The sequence below is a fragment of the Bos indicus genome, chromosome 20 (assembly GCF_029378745.1).
Source record: "Bos indicus isolate NIAB-ARS_2022 breed Sahiwal x Tharparkar chromosome 20, NIAB-ARS_B.indTharparkar_mat_pri_1.0, whole genome shotgun sequence".
In the NCBI taxonomy this organism is placed as follows: domain Eukaryota; kingdom Metazoa; phylum Chordata; class Mammalia; order Artiodactyla; family Bovidae; genus Bos; species Bos indicus.
This window is the reverse complement of record NC_091779.1, coordinates 48651813-48668253: the sequence shown is the minus strand read 5'-3', so window position 1 is coordinate 48668253 and position 16441 is coordinate 48651813. Positions and strand designations below refer to the sequence as shown.

The 16441-nt window shown below is 34.8% G+C and overlaps 1 protein-coding gene across 1 annotated transcript in view; it reads right to left on the bottom strand.

Annotated features, from left to right (window-relative positions):
- CDH10 (cadherin 10) overlaps positions 1 to 15197 on the bottom strand; it is a 189226-nt gene extending 174029 nt beyond the window's left edge. The window contains exon 1 of the mRNA XM_070774810.1: positions 14811 to 15197. The gene's annotated coding sequence lies outside the window, so the exon portion shown is untranslated. The remainder of the gene's footprint in view (positions 1 to 14810) is intronic.
- Between the last annotated feature and the right edge of the window lie 1244 nt (positions 15198 to 16441).

Sequence of the window (16441 nt, the reverse complement as noted above, 5' to 3'; positions counted from 1 at the left end):
CCTTTTTTTGTTATTGTTGTTTTGATACTGAGTTGTATGAGCTTTTGTATATTTTAGAGATTAATCCCTTGACAGTCACATCATTTGCAAACAGTTTCTCTCATTCCATAGGTTGTCTTTTGTTTTCTTTGTTAATTCTACTAAGTGCTTCATGAGTATAGTTACATTTAATACTTTCAGCAGGTTTAAGAAGTAGCCAGTTGATCCCATCCTTCAGGCAAGGAAACTGAGGCTTAGGTAGATTAAATATCTTGGCCAAGATTCTCAAGTAGGACAGAATACGTACATCTGCCCAACTCTGGAGTGAGAATTTACCACTAGGTAACAATATCTTTCAAAATGAACTTGTGCAGAAGAATTTTTGAGCTAGTGATCACATACACAGAATGTCACAGTTCTAAGGGCTTAGCTTTAATCTCCTCCCTGAAAGAGCCCTTTCTTGCACTCAGACAATGGCATATGCCCACGTCTTTAATGTCATAGTGCCCTGTGCTGACACTGTTCCTTGCCAGTACCAGGCTATACTGTAGCTTCCGTTTTGATTGTCTCTCCTGTAGAGAAGAAGAAAGAAGACAACAAGTCTGAATATGACTTATTTTCCATCACATCTTGGTTGTAAACATGCTTCCTTCTCCACAATGGAAAACTGATAAGTATTATTGAATTAACAATTATATGAAAAATAAATTAAGAAAAATATATTTTAGGAAAATCCCTGGAACTGGGAATGGCTACCCACTCCAGTATTCTTGCCTGGAAAATTCCATGGACAGAGGAGCCTTGTGGGCTACAGTCCATGGGTTTGGAAAGAGTTGGACACAACTGAACAACTGATACTTTGACTTTCAGAGGGAAAAAAGAGAAGACTGGTTAAGAGGTCTTTGGATATGCAGAAAGTTATGTTTCTTGTTTCATTAATTTCATCTCTTAATAAGCAATTACATAATTTCACCTTTCAAGCCTCCCCTAGGATTAAATTTCCATGTTCCCCTGTCTACATCCCCCTAAAATTTCACCCATCCTACAAGCAAAACACTAATTTACAGTCTACCAGGCTCCTCCATCCATGGAATTCTCCAGGCAAGAATACTGGAGTGGGTTGCCATTTTCTCTTCCAGAAGATCTTCCTGACCGAAGTACTGAATCTGTCTCTCCTGTGTCTCCTGCATTGCAGATGAATTTTTACAATTGAGCCACCAAGGAAGTAATTTACAACATATTAACCTTTAAATGTTGCTCTTTCCTACAGTATTTTCATCTCATTGAGGAAGGGATCGTATGATTTACAACTGTTTCTCAAAGTTCTTAGCAAACCCTGGAATATGTATTAAGAAATCTAAAATATGGTTGAATTGTGAAGGAAAGATGTAATTTTAACCTCTCCTGTAGTATTGAATTGAAATTTTAAAAATACCAATTTTATATTTGTTATACGGTTAGAATTAAATAGATTTGTCAAGTAAGTATATTGGGCGTGGAGGAGACAAGATCATTGACAATGAATTTTTAGCTCTAGGACAGTGAAGAAAATTTTAAGAGGTTTAAAAATCATCTCAGGATCATGGTTAATTACGGAAATCTCCCTTATCACTTGAGGCTAAATTATCTTGGGTAAATAGATATGCTATGTTTTAGACTAAAATTGAGAAGGAATTTAGAAATGTGGCTAAAGTGTCTTGGATTAATTCTTGGTTCTTACTCAATAGAGGAAAGAGTTCTATATGTTTCTTTTGATATCTATGATTGTTCATTTACTATTCATTTTGCAAAAAAGACTTTGCCATAGCAATAACTGTGCTCAGTTGCTAAGTCATGTCTGACTCTTTGAGACCCCATGGACTGTAGCCAACCAGGCTCCTCTGTCCATGAGATTTTACAGGCAAGAATACTGGAAGGAGTTGCCATTTCTTCCTCCAGGGGATCTTCCCAATCTAGAAATCAAATGTGAATGAATATGACATCATCACAAGAATTCTTCTAAACTTTAAACATTTTTAATCTCTTAAATACATCAATTTCAATTTCTGTCTCCCTTTTGAATTGAAATATATACTTTATATATTAATATTTTTAAATTACACAGTGTGAACCATTGCATTGAATGAAAACCCTATCAGTCTTTTGAGAATAAAGCAAATCAACAGCAATATCTCTTCTCTTAGAGTAGAAGCACATTTGTTGACAGAGGGAATGTGGGTTAATGGGAAGCAAAGTAATCTTTGCTTTCAGTCAGACTGTTGGGCTGTGCATGAGAAATGATATGCTCTGACCACTTGTTTTACATTAAGAGGCAGTCTAGCATGTTAAAAATAGAGAAAATGATTTCCTTCATAAAGATGGACAACTCATGGCTTTAATGCAGAACATACAGATAATATTCACAAGATTTTTGCTGTTTTATCAATTTGTCTTCAGTTTCCATTAATCTCCATCCATTTAAAGTTAATCAGTTAATCATCCCAGTGCCCCCAAAGAGAGGCAATTTAGGAGCTGTTCACACTGGAGCCTGTAAATGTGACTAGACTCTTTGTTGTCCAGTCTTGGAACTGAAGTCTCACCAAGGTTTTAATGATGATGATGATGATGAACGGTAATAGTTTATGATGGTAACCAAGTATGTCTAGAAAGAGAGATACATGGAAAGAGAGAGGGAGGGAGAGAGGGAGAAACTATAAGCTAAGTCTAAGCTATAGACTTAGCAATAAATTAGAGAACTTATGCTCATCTACTGCTATGGGTGATCAATTTTTTTTAAATTTTTGTCCTCAGATAATAAATTACATAGTGAAGAGTAAGACCATGTAATAAATCAATGAAAGCTCTGGATTTAAAACTCTAAAAGTGACTATTCTGAATTTCAAGCAAATAATAGTATTGTTTTATTTCTAAATTCAGGCACTTCCTTGTAAAATTATAAGACAAGCAGTAACCATGGGCCTTGCTCTCCTGTGTTAGGTTACAAAATACCTAGAAAAGATATATTTGGTGAATATGTACATTGCACTATACAAATTATAAATATCCTAATATTTATGTAAAAGGAGAGCAAACAATTTGCCCCTCTGAATTTCCAGTGAGCCTCCTGAAAAACACATTCAACGACCAGGGGTTATTGGCAGCAGTCCCATGCTTCTCATGCAGGCTGAATATTTATATTTAAGTTTTACAAAATGCAAAAATCACAGTAACATAGCCCCTGGTTTCTTTGTGTTGGAAACCAAAGGATGCTGGATGGAATTTTGCTTTGAGAATGTGAAATGTGTAAGGAGTCATTAGAGTCGACTTGCAGCTGCACAGTAAAAATATATTTTAGTTTAAAAATTATATATTGCCTCAAAAGGGTTGGTTAAAATATTTTTGTTAGACTTCTGAAAAACAATATTTTTGTAATTCATGTAGACATGTAAATATGAAGTTGCATCAGCCTAAACAAGAACCATTTGTAATGCTATTGTAAAGCCCGTAATATAAGTTCACAATGTTGATTTCAATGCTCCCAAGTGCAACCTTCAGTTGGAGAGAATCTGGAGAGGGAACGTTCTCTAATATACTATGAGACAGCCACAAGGTGGCTCCAAACACCTAAGTATGTTTTACCTCTTGTAAGGCAAACAGAATTTTACCAGAAATAATAAGCAGCAATTTACCCTAAAAATGGGTCAATACTTCAGAAATATAAACTCATTTCAACATTTTGATTAAGTTTTTAGGTAGAATTTATATTATTTTCAAATGCAGTCTTTCAAAACACATTAAATGGCTGAAACCTTGAAGAATTTGATGGATTTTGAAAGGAAACGATTTAGTCTATATACATGTACGACATTTCATTTCTTAGGTTTTAAAATTAATTTCTGCTATAGTTTTGCACTTCTTTATTCTCACTTGATTCCCAAATAAGTAAAAAGAAATACATATGCAAATTAATAAACTTTTTCTCTTGCATAAAGAATTTTACAACTAAAGGAAAATAATGCCTAATGTTTAGCCCTTGGGTCTAATGTGCATGTCTTTAGAAAATCAAGTAAAATAAAATATATCTTATTTTGACTTATTTTGACTAAATGATTTAACTTTATGGCTGATTAATTAGAATGGCTAAATTAAAATATAGCCATTCTAATTAATCAGCCATAAAGTTAAATCATTTAGTCAAATATTACAGTGAAGCCATGACAAAACAATTAAGTGACCACAGCATTAAAGAAGATGATATGGAAACTGTGTCTTTGATTAAGTAGTAAACAAATATGTAATAAATTTAAATATATAGCTAAGATAAAAAATGAGAATTATCTTTACTTTGTTCACAAAACTGTATTTGTTGGCTAGGTTTAGTAGTCTCTATTATGACTCACCTAACCTCTACATGTGGGTGGATTAAAGTGCTAAGTTTATTCTTTAAATATGTTAATTTCTAAATTAAACATAATTGATCTTGAATTATAAATAAAACTGAAAAATAAAAAATGTGATGTAATCCTTGATTTTTAAAATGAACTTTTAAAGAGAGAGGAGCTTATGGACTCACAGAGGTGTATATTTTTTAATCTTAATATCCTGATTTCTTTATGTAATTCCAGAGACTTTTTAATAGCCATATTAAATAGAATCACAAAAAGGCCTAAAAAAGTTATTTTTAATTGATTCTCATATATCCTTAAATGTGAAGAATTAAAAAAAATGAATTATATAAGTAAAATCTGTTAAAATTTTCACATTTTGCAGCAGATGCTGTCTCTATCACAAGGTTTCTTGAACCTAGTCTTTCAGCTTGTAATATAGTCTTTCTGACCCACTGACCTTTCAGCTTGTAATACAGACTGCAGAACTATTCTTGAGATTTATAGGTATCAAAACTTTAATGGGATTATTTCTGCAATGCACTGACTCTGTTCATCATTCTCGTTCTAATTTTCATTACTCTGACCTCAAGAAGGAGAATCTGTGAAAGGAATCATTACTGCAGTATATTCAGAAACGGTTCATGTTTCACCTGAGTGAGTTTATGTGGCTTATGGAACTCACAACACTTAGTGTCCATCTTTCTAATGTTTTCTCCCTCCTCTGTCCCCTTTTTAGGTCCTTCACATCATTTTCAAAACTTGTATCCATTAATTCCCTAGTTCACACAGTTAACTGAATGTGATTCTGAGAATGTAGGAGCTGAAGTTTTCAGGTTACATTCTCTTGACACTTTCACAATCATTAGGGAATGACAGCATTTTAACAGTAATATATTGAGTCCTTTCCAGTTTCACAATAGATTGTATTAGCCCTTTCCAGTTGGAACAATAGATAAACTGTGTCCTTGGAAATCATATGGTTCAAACTCCCATTTCATAAACAAACAAAAAATCTGGAAGGAGAAATCTATGATATTGGCGGTAGAATTAGTGATGAAATCAGACTTAAAATGTTATGTAGCTTTCACCTGAACATAAACACAAAATTATCATTACATGATACATGTGAAATACAAGTTGCATCACATGCTATGGTTAAAATAAAACATACTCAATGAAAAAGCATAGGTCACATAAATTTACAGATAAGTCATAACAATGCCAATAGAATAATAGGTAATAATAATACATAGCACTAGAACACCTATTATGTGACAGGAATTGTTAGTACTTTAGAGTTATTGTTTCTTACCATCATGGCAACTGTACTATCACAGAAGTTCAATTATTAACTCCACTTTACAGCTGAAAAACTACCAGGAATATTAAATACAGGGTAAGTGACACAGGGTTTGAACCCAGTTGGGTGCCACCTTTCATGTTTTTATCCATCAAAAGTTTTTGTGAGTATATTTAGGTAAGAGTTACTATATTTATTAAGAAAAGCAATCTCAGTGCTTCTGGCATATAGCATTATGATTGTGTTATCTCTCTATTAAATGATATAATATGGAACAAACTTTTTGACAGAGTGACCAACTTTGAAACTCAGTGGCTTCTATGTAGTGAATATTTTAATTACTTGTGGGGGTGTGGAAACTTTTGTTCCTAAGAATTTTTAGCAATATAATTTGAGGATTTATCCGGTTTTCAGATATGCTGGCTTTTCATTTGGGCTTCTTGTTTAGGATTGGAATGTTAGTCTCAAATTTGAGGCCTTGCTGCAAGACGACAATTGGCTATTGTACACATAAAGCTCAAACATGGATCACCAACTACCATGACTGCCCCTAACTGAAGCTCCAACTCAGAACCCACCCTCAGGCCTCCACAGACTGAACCTGAGGTTACACAAAAATGAATCTTTTTTTTTAATTAATTTATTTTTTATTGAAGGATAATTGCTTTACAGAATTTTGCTGTTTTCTGTCAAACCTCAAAAATGTATCTTGGACTAATCTACTTACTCATTTTGATAGTTTCCTGAATGATGTCATGTGGCCTTGAACACGACAATATGGCTTAAAAAAGTAAATGAGATTAGAGCCTCATATTATCATCTGAAAAGTAACTGATACTCATCATTCTTGTATTAATCAAATCTAGAATATAATACCAAATAATGTGAGTAATTATTCAATGAAAGTGAAAGTGTCAGTCACTTGGTCATGTCTGACTCTTTGCGACCCCATGGATTGTACCCTGAGAGGCTCCTCTGTCCCTGGGATTCTCCAGGTAAGAATACTGGAGTGGATTGAGATGCCCTCCTCCAGGGGATCTTCCCTACCCAGGGATCAAACTCAGGTATCCTAGCATTACAGATGGAGTCTTTACCATCTGAACCATCAGCACAACCCACCTCAATGCAAAAAAGGTTTTGTTTTGTCTTTCTCTCTCTTCAATCTTATATCTCTGGCTGCTGGCACAGTCTGGCTAATGGTAGGCACTTAAAGAATAGTGAACAGAAAAATGAAATAATTAAATAAGATACTGAGAAGTTTATTAGGTAGTTTGCATTAAAGAAAATAAAAATTAAAGAATCTGTGTTAGGTGGAGGAATAGGTAACTGCCCAATGACATTCTGCTAATTTACCACTTTTCCACGGTAATTGACACATTGAGAACATAACTACTGATTTCTATTATAAATTATATGATATTTATTGTGAACATCTCACATTAAAACCTCTTTTCCTCAGGCACAAAATTTATATTAGATTGAGCCTCTGGGTGTGGCACTAAGGGATTGGCTGATAGAACTTTCCCCAAAATGAATACAGTTACTTAGAAGCTAAGAAAAAGATTGTTTAGATACCCAGGAGATCATTTAAATTTACTGAGTAAAAGGCAAAATAAAAATGGTATACATGTACAAGACAGTCATATTTTAAGTATATATGATAGTTTAAAATCAAAACACAGTTAAATTAATGATCATGAATTTTTCATCATAATAATTTAGTTTGTTAACACTATTAACAATAGAACATTTCTCTTAAGAATTTTTTTGGGGGGCAGTGGTTTATATGTGTGCTTCAGTTTGCTTCTAGAGGAAATAAGGCTTTTATCATTAACACTTTTTTCATCTTGAATCTGCCTAGAAACTGGTTGGATTCACACTTTACCTATAAAATGGTGAATAAATGTCTTTGCTCTGAGGTCAAGGTTGTGGTTGCCATTTCTCTAACTTCACATCTCCACTAGACTGGATGTCCAGGAGAGGTCATATACCTAACACTGACCTGCTGCTGCTGCTAAGTCACTTCATTCGTGTCCAACTCTGTGTGACCCCATAGACAGCAGATCACCAGGCTCCCCCGTCCCTGGGATTCTCCAGGCAAGAACACTGGAGTGGGTTGCCATTTCCTTCTCCAATGCATGAAAGTGAAAAGTGAAAGTGAAGTCACTCAGTTGTGCCCAACTCTTAGTGACCCCATGAACTGCAGCCTACCAGGCTCCTCCATCCATGGGATTTTCCAGGCAAGAGTACTGGAGTGGGGTGCCATTGCCTTCTCTGGCATAGCTTTGTCTTAAAAAAGAAAACATGTTTTTTTACCTACTTTGTTCAGATACTCAATTATGAAGGACAATCCAACTCTAAGTCTAGCCAAGAAATCATGTTTCTTAACTTAGATATTAGGGACATTTCGTTGCCCCAGTAATTTTTTTAGTATTAAAAGTGAATACTTGTATCTGATGTAGAACTATCTAGTTAGTAAATACTGAAAAATTAGAGCATATTTTAAAAGGCAGAAGAGAATCTTAGAAAAACATAGCTCTCTTTAAAATGCATCTATCCAAAAACTTGGTAGGTAGGTTAAAATATAGAAATTCTATAGAAAATCTCCATTCTTCACTCAATCAGGAAAAAATAAATAAAAGGAAAAAAAAAAAGGAAATAGAAAAGGGTACTTATAAGTATTATTTGCCTGGAGCTGGCATTCAATTTTCAACAAATCTCCAAAAGACTAACTGAAGCCTTGTTGAAGGGAGTGGATAAAGCAATAAAGACTTTCCATAGGTACTTATTCACTGGGAAAGGATTTTATTCAAATTTAGGAAGCTAGATGCAGACAGAATAAATGTGTACCTTTCTGGTTTTCACTCTCTGAGACTACACCTTAAAAAGTCACTCTGGTACCTAGGCTACACAACAGGAATCACCTCCAATTTAGAATGCTTCAGAAAGAAGTAAAACAAAATATTATATTTGACTAGGCTGATAGTCACTGTGTACTCAATTTGATGAAATAAGTTGATATACACCTGATTTTATCCCAATGGGACCTTTTCTTTGTGTCACTGCTAAAGCAAATAAATTTCACTGTTAGTATGAAAAGAATATGCAATTCATAGTCTTTATTTTATTAGTATTAGATTGAAACCAGCAAGTTTGAGGTCATAAATCTTAATCTCTGGTCTATTTTTAAAAATATTTTTATATTTAAATATTTATATTAAATTATATTTAAATAATTTTAAGAAATAATTAATTAATATACTATACACTCAGATTTGGAGAAGGAAATGGCAACCCACTCCAGTATTCTTGCCTGGAAAATCCATGGACAAAGGAGCCTGGTGGGCTACAGTCCATGGGGCCGTAAAGAGTCAAATGCCACCGAGCAGCACAGTTAGATTTACATGGTATACACAAAATCATTAAAGGCCCTTAGATAGTTCAAATGCTTTCAAGTCAATCTATATATGAGGCTATTAATTTCAACTTGGTGCTAAGAAGTCAAATTATCAAGAAACACTATGGTACTTCATCTAAATTTGAAGTCTGATGCAAGAGTTATGGAAACATTCTTTACATTTCCTTTTAAAAATCCCAGAAGTTAAAATGGGTATCAAATGGAGTTGACTTAACCTGATTTTATTAGGAGATGAGTCACAAAAAAGAGGAGAATCAGTCACATTTTTTAAACTTATACTAGCATTATGCAAAAATGCACTCAATAGCCTAGGCAAATACATTGATAGCCTTTGATCTACTCAAATAACTATGCCAAAATTCGACTTCAATTCTTGTGTTTATAAATACCATGTGAACATAGCAGAGAATTACTAGAATAACCCAAGTCAAAACACTTACTTTATTCGGTTTACTGATTATTTAAATCACCTACATGATCTGCTTAATTTGATCAGTCACTCAGTTGTGTCCAACTCTTTGCAATCCCATGGGCTGGTCCATGGAATTCTCCAGGCTAGAATACTGAAGTGGGTAGCCATTCTCTTCTCCAGGGTATCTTCCCAAGCCAGGGATCAAATCCAGGTCTCCCGCATTACAGGCAGATTCTTTACCAGCTGAGCCCAGGGAAGCCCAAGAATACTGGAATGGGTCGCCTATCCCTTCTCCAGCAGATCTTCCCGACCCAGAAACCGAACCAGGGTCTCCTGAACTGCAGGCTGATTCTTTACCAGCTGAGCTACCAGGAAAAACGATTATTTTTATGGTTTTTGTTTCCCAGACTTTCAACTGGAAAGAAGAAGGAACAATGACAATTCTTTACAATATCTAGAATAGACATTTGCTTATTTTTAAATCAGCTTACATTTTTACATTACACCCTGGTAATATCTTTATTTTGCAACAAAGAAGAACCAACATATCTAATGAATGCAACTGATGTTTAATTTATGTCTAAAATCAAGTCTCTTTCAAACTGTTTCAATATCCTCTGTTCCAGTAAATCAACAAAGATTCCCAATCAATAACTGATGCACTAAGTATAATAACTCATGCCTATGCATTCCACATTCTGATACATTAGAGAAGTCATTTCATTAATAAATGTTGAATTCCCATACTTTGCTTGCTATTGCAGTAAACTACATTGGTGCCAATTTCAATTCCTTAAACGCCTAGGTGTTATAATGTTTATAAAAATTGCTTTCATTTGAAAGGACACGCTCTAGTCAACTGAACTGTCATATAGTTTATGGTATAATGCAAAGGATAATATAATAAATCCAATGTATAATGTGGCAGATGATAGAATACTGACCATAAAAATCACAAGATTTACAGAAATTGTATTTCCAATAGGATAATATAAAAAAAAAAAAGCTCAAGAGAAAACTCATTCAAAGATGTTTGTAATTGTCCTAAATTGAAGAAGAGGAGAAGGCAGGAAGGGAGAAGAAATGGGAGAGGGAGAAGGAGGTGATGGGGGCGAGAATGGAAAAGAGAAATCAGTAGGGCTCTGAAATGCTTTGACACATCCTTTAATACTGAATTTCCTGTTGTGAAGCAATGTTGTTATATTATCCCAGATAGCCTATTGCTTAATCCTGTCCTGAAACTGAAAGTGTTGTTAAACTATATTTCTGCATCATTTAGGGTATGTAGTATCAAGGCTGCTTCCTAAAACAACAAAAGCAGGGGGTGCTTAACACTGAGATCACATGGTTTGATGAAGTGCTTATACTGCTACTGACAAACTCTCTAAGGATATATTCCCTCTATTATAAGGGACTGCTATATGAAGGCACTTCAGCCTCCCACAGTCATTATTCTCAAGGAATGTTGCACTTTATATCATAAAATGTAATGCTATTTTACTCATTCTTATTCAATTTTCAGCTTTCCCTTTCTTTAAATCCATCACCAGTATGGTGATATTTAACAAATATCTCTTACTGATATAGGGAAAATCACATGTATGGCAAGAGAGACATAGGATAAAAGTAAAAAGACTTTGGTGAAAACAAAGCACCTTTATTCTCTAAAAAAAAAAAAAAATCAAGTTACTTTTTTTTTGTGAGAAGTTGCACTGATAATAAAGAGTTAAGCAAAAGTTATGCTGAAACATAATTTTAACCAATCAATGCTAATATGACATTAAAATAATGCATTCCCAGAAATATATATCTTTTAATGTGATAGATGTGATTTTCTTACAATGTTTGCCTCTTGAGTTACTTGGACAAAGAAGGTATGGCAAAGGCAAAAATGGCCTCATTGGTTTTAGATACCCTTACGAAAGACAGCACAATCGGATTATAAAAAGGCTCGAGGTCTCATACTGAAACATCAAGTGAGGTGAAGCTGCTGTAGGATAAGAATAGAAGAGGAAAGAGGTGACCCCGAGCTGATACCGTTATCTTAGAAAACAGACGCTCCTTGTTGATTGAAATTTTTTCAATCAGACGTGTGATAAAAATATCTGTAATTTTGAGTGTTGAATATTATTAGATGTAAAAGTATGGGCTGTTATACCACTATTCTGTAGACATAATTCAAATGCTTTAATTAGAGGGGGGGGGGAGGCAGACTTTAATATGTTTAAATTCAGGGCTTTTCTATCTGCCTATTATAGTTACTGTAATTATGAAAAAATAAAATTTTCTTCATGAACTCACTTTGTGAAGAAAAGGAAAATCATTTTTATGCTAACTTGCATTTCTCAATTGTAAATTCATAAGCTATTCTTTGGACTCAGATTTTTTTCCAAAATATTCATAATAGGGACCACACACTTAATACAAGGCCTAATTGAGACCACCATTGCTCAGTATAAGCCTAACTAGAATAAGGGCACCTTTTTTCTACTTGGGTTTTAACTTCAGCCTGTTTCAGACACGACTGTTAAACATAATATGGTGAGTGAAGTCACTTTTTTGAAGCCCTATTCCAGATATGATTTTGGGTTAATCAAAAGTGGAGTTTTCAAAAATAGAACCTGGAACCTGGAGACCAAATAGCTGCGTACAATAACTTATGATTGGCATAAATCAGTTGTATATTTCTCTACTTAATACTTTGTTGTTTCAGTATTTTATGAGTACTTCTTAATGTGGCAACAGTATTAGAATGTAATTTGCAAAGCAGAAAAAAGAATAATTATGGACAATGCTTTCGAAACCCAAGGGCTAGACTAGAGGTAGTTGGTTTTACAGCCCTGCTTTGTATTAATTGCTTACTATGCAACGCTATTACCTATAATAACACTTAAAATATGGTTCACTTTGCTGCTGATTCAGCATCATTAGGGCGAAGGCTGTTCCTGTGCTGCAGCCTAGCGGAATGATTTGGTATAAAAATGACATATTCCAGGAGCACTGGCTTATCACTTGCTGCAAAGTAGGTTAAGAAACATATGAAATAAGTCATATGTCCAGAATCCCCCAGATAATACACACTTTGCCTTCGTCATTTGTTTACATGTATTATTAAATGAAGATCAAAAAATGCATTATAGACTCTGAACAGAGTTCACACAGCTGGAATTAACCTTTTCAGTCTCAAACACTCTCTTTCAAGCAAAAAAAGCCTCTTTCCAATACACTAAGTTTCTTAATATTTTGCCAGTATGTATATCTCTCTAGATACAAAGTCAATTTTCTATCTTTTTTTTTTCCTTTTAGAAAATCTTAGTGTAGGTGAAAATATAACAGCATAATACTAAATTTGATGCCTGTATAGTACCATTCTTATCAATAAACAGCTAGGTTTTATAAACATCTAGGTCTATCACCTGAAGTATTAATCAGGAATCAAGCAATCTGACCACTGACCTCACACATATACAGGCATATGTGGATGCCATACAGATTATATGCTCCTTTCATAAGTCCCTGGGATTTCTCTCTCTCCCCCCCCACCTCCTTTCAGGCATCTAAGTGTATGGAATTCTATTCTTTGATTGGAGTCAGAAAAGACAAACGCATTCACTAGGGAAGTCAATTTGTTAGCAGCAAGTATTTGAAACCAAAGAAGTATCTGATTTAATGAAAGCAGACATTGACTCATACTTTAAAAACACATAAAAATTTTTTTAAGTGAAAGCAAATGAAAGAAGCATTTCTTTATGTTTTCATGATCAGAATGAATCTGTATTTGTTATGTTCCTAAGCCACAAACACACTCTGCTTAGATCGGAACATACTCCAATGCCTTTGCTCCACAGCCCACCCCCACTTCCAATAAATCACTATTTCCTTATGCATTACACATTGAATACAAACGTGCCACCTTTATTATGCTGTAGGGAGAAGGGCAAGAAGATTAGCTATACAACTTGTCATTTACCTCTTTCTCTATGATACAGCCCTCTTCCTATTTTCTTCATCACTTTAAAAATGAATCTAGAGCTCTTGTCAGTGACATAATGTTTTCATGAAAGTTCTACTAATTAAAAATCCTCACCATACCAGACCTAAAAAATGAGCACACTCTTGCCAAGTGTTATTCACCACAGAGAAGCTCTTGTAGTTACATTTTAAAGGAGGACCCAGAGGAAGATGCTGCGGAGGGAGAAAGTCTACTAACATATACATTGAGGTTTACCAGTTGTCAGCAGCAGAGGAACAGACTATTTTTAATAGAAATCCTTCAAGAAAACAACAACAACAAGAAAAAAAAAGAAAAGAAAACATGCATCTCCGAACAGCTGAGAGTAAGACATGTGCAGTTTCAAATAATAAAAGATTTTACTGGAATAAAGAACCACAATTACAGGAAATAGATCTGTTTTTTGGAAGCAAAAGACGAGAGGTCAATTTAAAATTGATGTTTGTCTTTGCACCTGTAGACTCCTCTTTTTAATGATAAGGAGATGGTAGGTTTTTATTGCATTGACAGGAAAACACTTTCAGACTACTGCTTTTGCCCATACTTACAGTGCTATCAATAGTTACTTGTTGGGGACATGCATTTAGTCTTGCAATGTGCTGCATTAATTTAACACCACATAAAATATGGATTTTATTGCAGCAGAGACAATAAATGCTGCAACTGCTGACTACATGCATTTCATCTCCCCTCTTCATCTTTCCTCTCTCATACTTCTGACTCAGACACAAAATGCGAATCTAGGAATTATGCCTATTCTATTTCTGATAAATGCCAATCTTTCTTATTTATGTAGATGCTTAGTGACCATTGACAGGTTCAAGGAATCTGTCTTCTGCCTGTCATTTCTCTTTATATTGAACCTACAATGAACTATGACTATAAATAAGTGCAGAGGGGATCCATTCATATGGAATGCAAAGTAATGTTCAATGATAGAGTTCAAAGCAACAATCTTCTCTTCAAGGGATTTTTAACATTAAGATGAACAAGCATGAGAATAACAAATTACCGCCCATAATATATTTTTAGCATTTGATCAGAGTGAATGAATTCACAAACTCTAACAACATGACCCACTGTTGAGCATAAATATATAATTTATCCAGTTTCACATTACCTCTTCAGCTATTCAAAGCAGTGGTTTCTAGAATACAATATATAGTTTTATGCTTAGTAATTTTTTTACATATTAAAGATAATTATTTGAAAATAACTGCTGAATACAACTTAAAAACAAACATTTTCCCCCAGGGAGAGAAAATAAGAGACCTTAAGGGAGTTAGAAAAAAAAGAGAGAGAGAGAGATGAAATCTTCCTACCTTTTTTTTAATCAGCTTCTGGATAACGGAAGTTGGTTCCAGCCAAAATAACCCTGGAGAAATTGTCACTATATCCCCTTTTTGTTTGTTTTCGGCTGTTATTTCCTATCACTGATTCTACTTCAATCTAACTCAAGCTTTCTCTCAGCATCACTTTTAACTCTGGACGGCAGGGAACCGAAGAAACCGGGGGGGCGAGTTCTCTCTGATTGGCTTTCATTCAGTGCTTCTGATTAAGGGGGGAAAAAAAAAGAAAAGAAAAGGAAGGAGGGGGGAAAAACCCTTCCTCACTCGGAGAGAAAGGTTCTGCTGATAGAGCTGCAGCACTCGCCATGGGAAGGTTAGAGACTGGGAAGTGCTGGCTTTTGCTCGCACACAGCGATTTGCAAGTGAATGCGAGGGGAGGGCGCATCCGAGAGGAGGGCTTCGGATGAAAGGCGTCCCCTCCCCCGCAGGGCAGAAAGACTCTCTGTTTCAAGGCTAAAGTAATCAGCCCGATCTAATCTGGCTGTGTCCGTAATACAATCTCAAGAACGGGACTACTTCTCGCAATTCTTTTTTAATAGATACTTCTTCTTCATCTGACATATATATCCCTGCACCATCCTTAACTCCAGATCGCCGAAATCCATGAAGCGAGTGCCAAGTCAAATTGCAACCAGATCTGAATCGTTACCGGAGTGATTTTGGTTGCGGTTTAAATTATTATTTATTTTTGCTTTCAGTGAACTTTCTTTTCCTTGGTTCTTCAAATACCTTATTTTTTAATCGCTTATGGTCATAGGAGAACATACCTTACTCGTCGTTTGGGGATGTTCGTGAGCTAGTCTTTTCTGCTTAATCTTACCTGCTTTGCCTTTTGATTTTACAGATAGAATATTTTATTCATGATGTAAATATGCAATTAATGCTATTAAAATATTTAGATTTGGGGCTGGACATCGTCTCCTTTCTTCTTCTTTTTAACTTTTTTTCTCAGAAACTTGAGTGTCGTGCCCGAACGTGGGGGGAGGAGGGTAGATAATACATTTGGGTGGTTCTGTTTACTTAACCATCTAAATGTTCATTGCTCTATTTATTTATCTCGACATTAAGTTGGAATCAACCAAAACCTTACCAAAGGATGTCAGTATAGCTCCACAAAATAATGAGCGTTTTTATATTTTTCTGGCTTCATGTAGATTCCTTTTTAAATAAATAAATTACATTAACATACTATAAAATAATAATATAATATAAAAATAACTGTAAAGCTGAGGGAGGATTATGAAGATAACTTTTTAGAATACATACTACTGCTCAGAAATAGTAAATGATATACTTAAGGACACAGAGCTAACTCGTGACAGAGTAAAAACTAGAATGACAGTACATATTTTATATTTATATGGACATATTAAACGTAGAACATATATACTTATGTGTATTTAGAATTTCAGTTTAGTACTGTTTCTGAGATGTCATACTACTGCCTGGGTACATATTTTATTATTCTAGAATCTGTAGGCCTCTTACATGTGTGTGGGGGAGTGCTCAGCCACATCAGATTCTTTGGAACTCCTTGGACTGTGCAGTTCGCCAGGCAGCTCTGTCCATGGAATTCTCCAGGGGGGAATTCTGAAGCAGGTTGC